This window comes from Lygodium microphyllum, chromosome 2 (assembly GCF_053477565.2).
Source record: "Lygodium microphyllum isolate KBCC chromosome 2, Lygodium_microphyllum_v1.1.10, whole genome shotgun sequence".
Classification (NCBI taxonomy): domain Eukaryota; kingdom Viridiplantae; phylum Streptophyta; class Polypodiopsida; order Schizaeales; family Lygodiaceae; genus Lygodium; species Lygodium microphyllum.
Window position 1 is genome coordinate 76,876,291 of NC_141136.1, and position 8,506 is coordinate 76,884,796.

Sequence of the window (8,506 nt, forward strand, 5' to 3'; positions counted from 1 at the left end):
AGTTCTTCCTTTTCACATAACCCGTATTAACTTTGTTCAGTGAATGTCAAAATACTTTGGCATACTTTCTTTACTTGGATAAAATAGCCATCTTCACTTCTTTCAAGAACAAACTTTCATTTAGTCAAGGATTAAGTTGTTCCAAGCTCCCCTTTCATCTTCAATATAACTAAGGGAGATCCAGTCTCCCAACCTCCTCCACCTTTTTCAAAGGTAAAGTGACTCAGCCCATGGAATGCAACATTTTCTCTTTTTTGGGAGAAGGCTTAAAATTTGAAAGATGTAAGATGCCTCAAGGTTGTATCCATGGTTTGAACTCACATATCCATGTACACACCCACATGCTCAAACTACTTGGGCTACAATTGGAAGGTGACTTTTGAGTTGTAGCATATACTCCATAAGAAACTTTGGACAAGCTTTATGTTCTCTCTAAGCTAGACTTGTTGAAGGGAAAGGTTGAAGTGACTTTATCCATGGTTACATGATATACTAATGAACTAATCTACCTACAATTGACAAACTTAGGGAAGAGCATTTATTTCATATCTCCTTGAAATCCTCCATCAACAAACTAAATGTCTATATTATTGCAACTGCAAAGCTCAATACACTTGTTCAAGAAAACATTTGAAACAAAGAATCTTTGTCTTATCTTGATTGCAAACAAAATATACTTGTTGAATGGAAATAAATGTATATATTACTGTGACTTCAAAGCTCAATAGTAGATACACTTGTTGAAGAAAACATTTGAAACCAAAAATCTTTGTCTATCTTGATTGCAAACAAGATATACTTGTTGAGAGAAATATCAAAGAAAAAACCACAACACATGCATCATATATACTAGCATTTGCGGAATGCTAGGTGGCTTCATGTTAGCTTCGCACTATTGTGAGAAGCTACCGTGAAGTGGCAAGTTCCCTCTCCTTTTCCCAATACATCATATTTCACTTTCCTCCCCCCCCCCTCTCTCTCTCTCTCTCTCTCTCTCTCTCTCTCTCTCTCTCTCTCTCTCTCTCTCTCTCTCTCTCTCTCTCTCTCTCTCTCTCTCTCTCTCTCTCTCTCTCTCTCTCTCTCATGTTTCTTTCTTCTGCCTCTCTCTCTCATCTAGCTTCACTACTTGTAAGACCCTCATTCTTACGGACAATGAGAGCACATGCTTTTGGTACAAAGTGGCCACTAGTTGCTATAGCATGAGGGAGTGCAACTGCCAAAAGGAGGTTGCAAAGATGGGAAATCAAATGCCATGTCTTGCCCAATAAGATGCAACAAGAACCCATAATTCAAGTCCAAAATCTACATGCCACAACCTTGCATCATCTGTAGAACTAGTAACAACAACACATGTACAATGCACAACCCTCTCATAAACATCAGTGCTATAAATCTATAACATAAGTTCCTTGAAGCAACGATAATGTAATTGTCAATGTGATAATAAACTATACATAAATCATCCGCAAATGTAAGTGTAAAATGAGCTTTGTTAATCAAATAATTTGACAACAACTAAATTTTAATACAAGATACATAAAGCATTAATGTAAGTATGCTTGTACTACCATTTGATGCTATGGGCTAGAATTTACAAATAGCTTGAACAAGATATGAGGTGTTATGGGCACACTAAATGGAGTCTTTTTGCAAAGTAAGTTCTATGAAAAAAAAAGATTCTTGACAGGGAGTGATATGATTACTAGCAATACTACAAAAACTACCAAAACTTAGAGCAAAAAATTACCTATATTTATCATGCATAGCAGGTCATAAGATGGTGTGGTGAAGGCAAAGTCTTCTTGAATGTAATGCCAAAAAGCCTCGTTTTGAGAACTAGATTTTGATGCATTAGCATTGCCAAACCCTACTATTTTTTCTTATTCTCCTTATCTTGTAGCTTTTGATAGGCATACAAAGGTGAACTTTATAGTGGCAATAGTGATATAAGACTATGTTCTTCTTAGCACCTTGGCCATAGTTTTTACTAAGATTCTATGTTAAGATTAGAGTTCGGATTTGAGCCACAGTACAAAGAGCCATTTTCCTTGGTCTTGTGATAACATGAAAAGCAAATAGATGAGCAATGGTACACATGATAGTATTTGGTTTTCCCTTCATTGTCACAACTCTATAGAAACAGAATTTGTATCCTTTTTCATTAATTTGTATATATAATGATTTATTAAATTTATTTCCTTTGCACTAATTAGATATAAAGAAAAGTGCATTGGAGCTGGCCACTGATGAGTGGTCACAGGTTATGGTGGACCCACACGGTGGGTTAGAGAAAAGATAGTTCACACTTCCACCTATATGACCCGATTGGGCGCCTGTGACTAGAACTCACGCATATCAGGGTTAGACTCGCACACAGAAAGGATTGATGCCTTGAAGTGTGGGCTAGATCCACCAGAACAGACAGTTACAATCAACAAGATGGCATGATCATGAAATGCTTGTATAATGTGCATGTGTGGGCTGAAAGCTTGAAATGCACATTTCTTTGCATAGGAAAGTCACATGAAGATTCGGATACCATTTTTGCGAGTACACGGAAAAAGCTTTCATATGATACCCATATTGGGGGGGTCCCTAAATTCTAGGAGATCCCTAAATTTTAGGAGGTCCCTAAATTTTAGGAGCCTCGAATTAGCCTAAAAATGCTAGTCCTAAAAAATAGGGATGTCATTCTAAAAATAGTAAGTTCTGTACTTTGACTGTGCTTACTAAATTTGGTTGTTTCTATTCTTGACAGTATTCAACCCAAAAAGGAAGGCCATAGAGAAGAGACAAGTGTCAAGACACTTGTCACACAAGTTTCCAAGTGTCCCACCACTTGTCACATCTCATGACATGTGGCTGGACACTTGTCTTGTGCTACTCCACTTTCCCCTTTTGTACTAGCTCTCCCCTCTCCTATAAATAAGAGCTCGTTTTTCTTCATTGATCATCATTTTTCTTTGCTGTAAACTCATGTACAACACCCACAGATAGCCAGAAACTGGCCCCATCCATCCCCATCATCATCCCCCACTTCTTCATTATCAAATTCCTCCATATTCCCTCTTCTATCACTGTTGTTTTACAAGACAGCAAGCCTGTAAATTCATTACAGCACCTCCTTCTTGAGCTCTTTCTTCCATTTTAGCTACAAGAAGCAAGTTCTATCCATGTACTGCTGATCAACGATGGAGAAAGGCTGAATTCCCATTTTTCTTCTCTCATACTGTAAAGAAATCAGTTCTTATCATTGCATAATAGATAATGCATGTGTGTTTGTACATCTTTGCATGATCTTGTGAGAGTGAGAATTACTTCTTCTCACTCTCAGGTTGATTGTAACTGAGCTCTTCCCTAAGGGACTTGGGTTGAGCAGAAATACATTCCTTCGGGGGGGGGGGGGGGGTTGCCCATCTTCAACCCTCAATCTTGTCTCCATTACTTTTACATTTTCATGGCTGTAATTTTGTGAGTAATTTTCATTTTCAACTTTAAGTGTTCATTTTCTTTTATATTAAATCTAAAAAACAAGCAAATATCATAATTGTTAAGCATACTACGTTGTTCGGGGCGTTTACAGTGGTATCAGAGCTTTGGCTCGGTCCTCACCCCCAACACTGGTAGTGCTTACAACTATAAGTTTGTTTGTTTTCAGCCCTTGCATTGAGTGCGTGAGCATATTTTTTTTCTTTAGTCTCAATGGATCAATCGAGTGCTATCCTTCAAGCCATTCAAAGTCTTAGAGAGGAGAATCAGCAAATTCGTGAGCAACTTCTCAAACTAGAAAAAGTTGAGAATCCTAAAGAATTCAAGGAAAGAAGCCCATCTACTTCAAGGAGACAAAGCCATACCAATGAAAGGAGCCGATCAAGAAGTCCAACTACTTCTAAGAGGCAGTCCCATTCTACTTCAAGACAAAGAAAGAGATCGCGTCGAAGCTCATCCTCTTCTTCAAAGTCATCTGGCGCCTATTCTGATGGATCCTCTTCTAGTAATGAAGAGTCACACCCTTCTCGTGGAAGACCTCATCATCGTCAAAGGCGTCGACATTCTTCACCCTCGTCTCCATCTTCATCCCCATCAAGCACTTCATCATCTTCAACCTTAATATCCGAGCATGGATGAAGGCATAAGAAGAAGAAGAAGACTAAGTCACTATCTCAACTTGAAAAGAAGATCAAGTTCAGTATGTATGATGGTTCTCGAAATCCTGATCTTCTTCTGAAGTTTATTCGTCAATTTCAAATTTTGTATGGTCGTGACAAGTATAAAGAAAAAGAAAAGATTAAGTTTGCAGCTTTACATTTAACCGACTTAGCCCATACTTGGTGGACGGGGTTGGAATATGATCATGCTGCCCCAAAATCATGGCGGTCCTTTGTTCGCCTGATACAAAGCCAATTTCTTCCTGTTCATTTCAAAAGAGATGTAAAAATGGAATGGGATCGGCTTTGGCAAAGGAAAAATGAGTCACTTGGTGACTATACCAAGAGATTTTGGGAGCTACTTTTGAAGGTCCAACATTTCAAGAAGATCAACAGTTCGGAAAAGCTTAGGAAGTTTCAAGGAGGTTTGCATTTTAAACTTCGTACTGCTCTTAATCATTATCATTGTTCTAGTCTCAGGGAACTCATTGACCATGCTGAGACATGGGAAATGGAGCACAATGGCAACAAATCATTCCAAAAGAATGATAAGAAGAGAGTAGCTGATGATGAGGAGTATTCAGCCCCAAATGAAGGACAAAAACAGTGGCAAAAGCAGCCATCAAATAAAAAGAAGATGAAGCCCTATGCACCTTCTAATGCTCCTCAATTTCGCTCCAATCTATACCCACAAGCAAAGCAATTTTCGGAAGAAGAAAAGCAAGCACTATTCTTGATAGATCTTGGGGCGAATGAAAATATTATTTCCTTGCAATTAGCTAAAGAGCTTGGATTAAAGAATGAAGAGATGGACACTCCGGTAGAAGTTCGCCAAGCTTTAAATGTGGATGAAGGTGACACAATGAAGACTGTGATACCCTACATTGGCAAGCTCAAGTTTCAAATTCAAGGCTACAGTGACGAAGATACCTTCTGTATCGGAGACCTTGATGGTTGCGATGTGATTCTTGGCATGCCCTGGAATCATAGAATAGATTCAACCATCTTCTCTCAGAAAAAGAAGGTAGAACTCACCAACAAAGGCAAGAAGTACGAGATCCAAGCTGGAGTTTCTGGAGACACTATACCTATGGTAAGCCATATGCAAGTCTCTAGAGCAATTAAGGATTGTGTTCAATGTTGTCTGCTTTATGTCACTGATGTAAAAGATAATATGAATGCTGAAAACCAAGAGCAACTTCAGCTCTTGGAAAAGTATAAAGATTGTTTTTTGGAAGATCTTCCTTATCAGCTTCCCCCAGAAAGGCCAGAAGACCATCATATTGATATTATCCCGGGCAGTTCTCCTCCTAATATAGCACCATACCGTGTGAGCCGTCCTCAATAAGAAGAAATCAGAAAGCAAGTCGAAGACCTACTCAACCGTGGGCTAATTAGGCCAAGTAGCTCACCATTTTGTTCACCGGTTCTTCTTGTTCAAAAGAAAGATGGCACATTCAGGATGTGCATTGATTATCGAGCCCTCAACAAAATCACCGTGAAGAATCGGTTTCCTATTCCCAGAATTGACGACATTTTGGATCGTCTAGGAGGCTCAAAGGTTTTCAGCCGCATTGATTTAAAGAGTGGTTATCATCAAATTAGGGTAATACCACAAGATGTACACAAAACTGCTTTCCGCACTTCATACGGTCTTTATGAATTCTTGGTGGTTCCTTTCGGATTAACCAATGCACCAGCCACCTTTAATCGAATGATGGAGCGCATCTTTAGAGAGCATCGACAATATGTCGGTACTTTCTTTGATGATATTCTTGTCTTTAGCAAGAATGAAGAGGAGCATCATCAACACTTGGAAATTGTTCTACAATTACTACAACAAAATCAACTCTTGGTAAATGGTAAAAAGAGTGAATTTTTCATGCATAAAATAAATTACCTTGGGCATGTCATCTCTTTTGAAGGGATTCAGATGGATCCTGAAAAGATCAGGATAATCCAAGAATGGCCTCATCTTCGTGATGTACATGAGGTGCGATCGTTTCTTGGCTTATGTTCTTATTACCGCCGCTTCATCAAGCATTTTGCACATATGGCTTCTCCACTTCATGACCTTACAAAGAAGAAGATCTCTTTCCAATGGAAGGAAAAAGAGAAGGCAGCCTTCACAAGGCTGAAAACAGCTCTTACTTCTGGACCTGTTCTTATCATTCCAGATCTGGTAAAACCATTTGTGTGGAAGCAGATGCTTGCGGTGATTGTATTGGTGCAGTACTAAATCAAGAAGGCCATGCCGTAGCCTTTGAAAGCCGCCGTCTAAATGATGTGGAGAAAAGGTATGACATTTATGAAAAGGAGCTCTTAGCAGTGGTTCATGCTTTAAAGATATGGAAACATTATCTTTTAGGCAATGAATTCCTTATTAAAACCGATCATCAAAGCTTGAAGTATTTCAAGACTTAAAAGCATTTGCAGGAGAAACATGCAAGATGGGAAAATTTCTTGTCTATGTTTCATTTTCAAATTATGTACACTCCAGGGAAACAAAAAGTAGTTGCTGATGCACTTTCTAGAGTGCCTCGCATTGCAACTATTACAGTGGCTCATCATGAAGATTTTCAAACGATGAAGAATACTTATGATGAAGATACTGATTTTGCAGCAGTTTGGTCAAATTTACAGCAAGGAGGTTCTCATCCAGATTATTCCATCAAAGACGGTTACCTTCTCATGAACAATCGCCTTTGTGTCACTCTTCCTGTTCGACAAAAGGTGCTTAAAGAAAGTCATGAACCCCCTTATGCAGGGCATAGAGGGAGGGCAGCCACTCTAAGTGCAATTGAGCGCTACTTTTATTGGCCAACATTACGAAAAGATACACATAACTTCATCGAGGCTTGTCTGGTATGCCAAAAATCCAAATATGATAGGCAGAAGATTCCAGGATTGTTGCAACCTCTTCCAGTGCCCAAAGATCCATGGGAATCTATCACAATGGATTTCATCTCAGGTATTCCAAGAACACCTCAAGGTCATGATATGATTTGGGTCATAATTGATAGATTCAGCAAACAATCACATTTTATTCCATGTCATAAAACATTGAAATCCGCACAAGCTGCAAGACTTTTCATTCAACATATCTTCCGATTACATGGTATGCCTTCTGAGATCATTTCAGATAGAGACTCCAAATTCACAAGTAACTTTTGGCGTGCTTTATTTGAGAATTTGGGAACCACTTTAAAGTTCTCCTCAGCTTTTCATCCTCAAACTGACGGCCAAACAGAGGTGATGAATCTCACTCTTTTGGATATGTTGAAAGCTTATGTTAGTGAACATAAGTCACAATGGGAGAAATATCTTCCATTATTGGAGTTTGCTTACAACAATACAGTGCACTCATCCACAGGGAAAGCTCCAAATGAAATAGTACAGGGTAAAGTGATTCCCCCTCCAATTATTCGCACTAAAGATAAGATTTTTGCTGCTGATGAGTTTGCTTCAGATTTAAAAACCGCAGTGGATCAAGTTCGAGCCACCATCAAAGTTGCCCAAGAGCGACAAAAGAAGCAAGCAGATAAACGAAGAAGACCTTTGGCTTTTGAAAAAGGTCAATATGTCTTGCTAAAGTTTGATAAAAGCAGGCTCAAACAAGGTTCTCGTCAAAATTCATCTTTTCCAAAGCTCTCTAGTAGATACTTTGGACCCTTCAAAGTGATTGAGAAAATAAATGAAGTTTCTTATCGACTTGAGCTTCCTACTCATTGGAAAATACACAATGCTTTTCATGTAAGTTTACTAAAACCTTACATAGGACCAGAACCAAAGGAACCCATTACTGAAGATCCCCCAGAAGTTGAAGAAACAGAGCAACTCTTGGAACCTGAAAAGATTTTGTTTCTCAAGGATCGAACCACGAGAAGTGGCCTTGTGACACGAAAATTCTTACTAAAATTCAAGAATCTACCCACAACAGATGCACAGTGGGTAGATGAAAATTTCATGAAGGATTACCCAAATATTCTACAACAATATCAAGAAGATTTTCAGCTGAGGACAGCTGAATAAAAGCCAGAGGGCTGTCACAACTCTATAGAAACAGAATTTGTATCCTTTTTCATTAATTTATATATATAATGATTTATTAAATTTATTTCCTTTGCACTAATTAGATATAAAGAAAAGTGCATTGGAGCTGGCCACTGATGAGTGGTCACAGGTTATGGTGGACCCACACGGTGGGTTAGAGAAAAGATAGTTCACACTTCCACCTATATGACCCGATTGGGCGCCTGTGACTAGAACTCACGCATATCAGGGTTAGACTCGCACACAGAAAGGATTGATGCCTTGAAGTGTGGGCTAGATCCACCAGAACAGACAGTTACAATCAA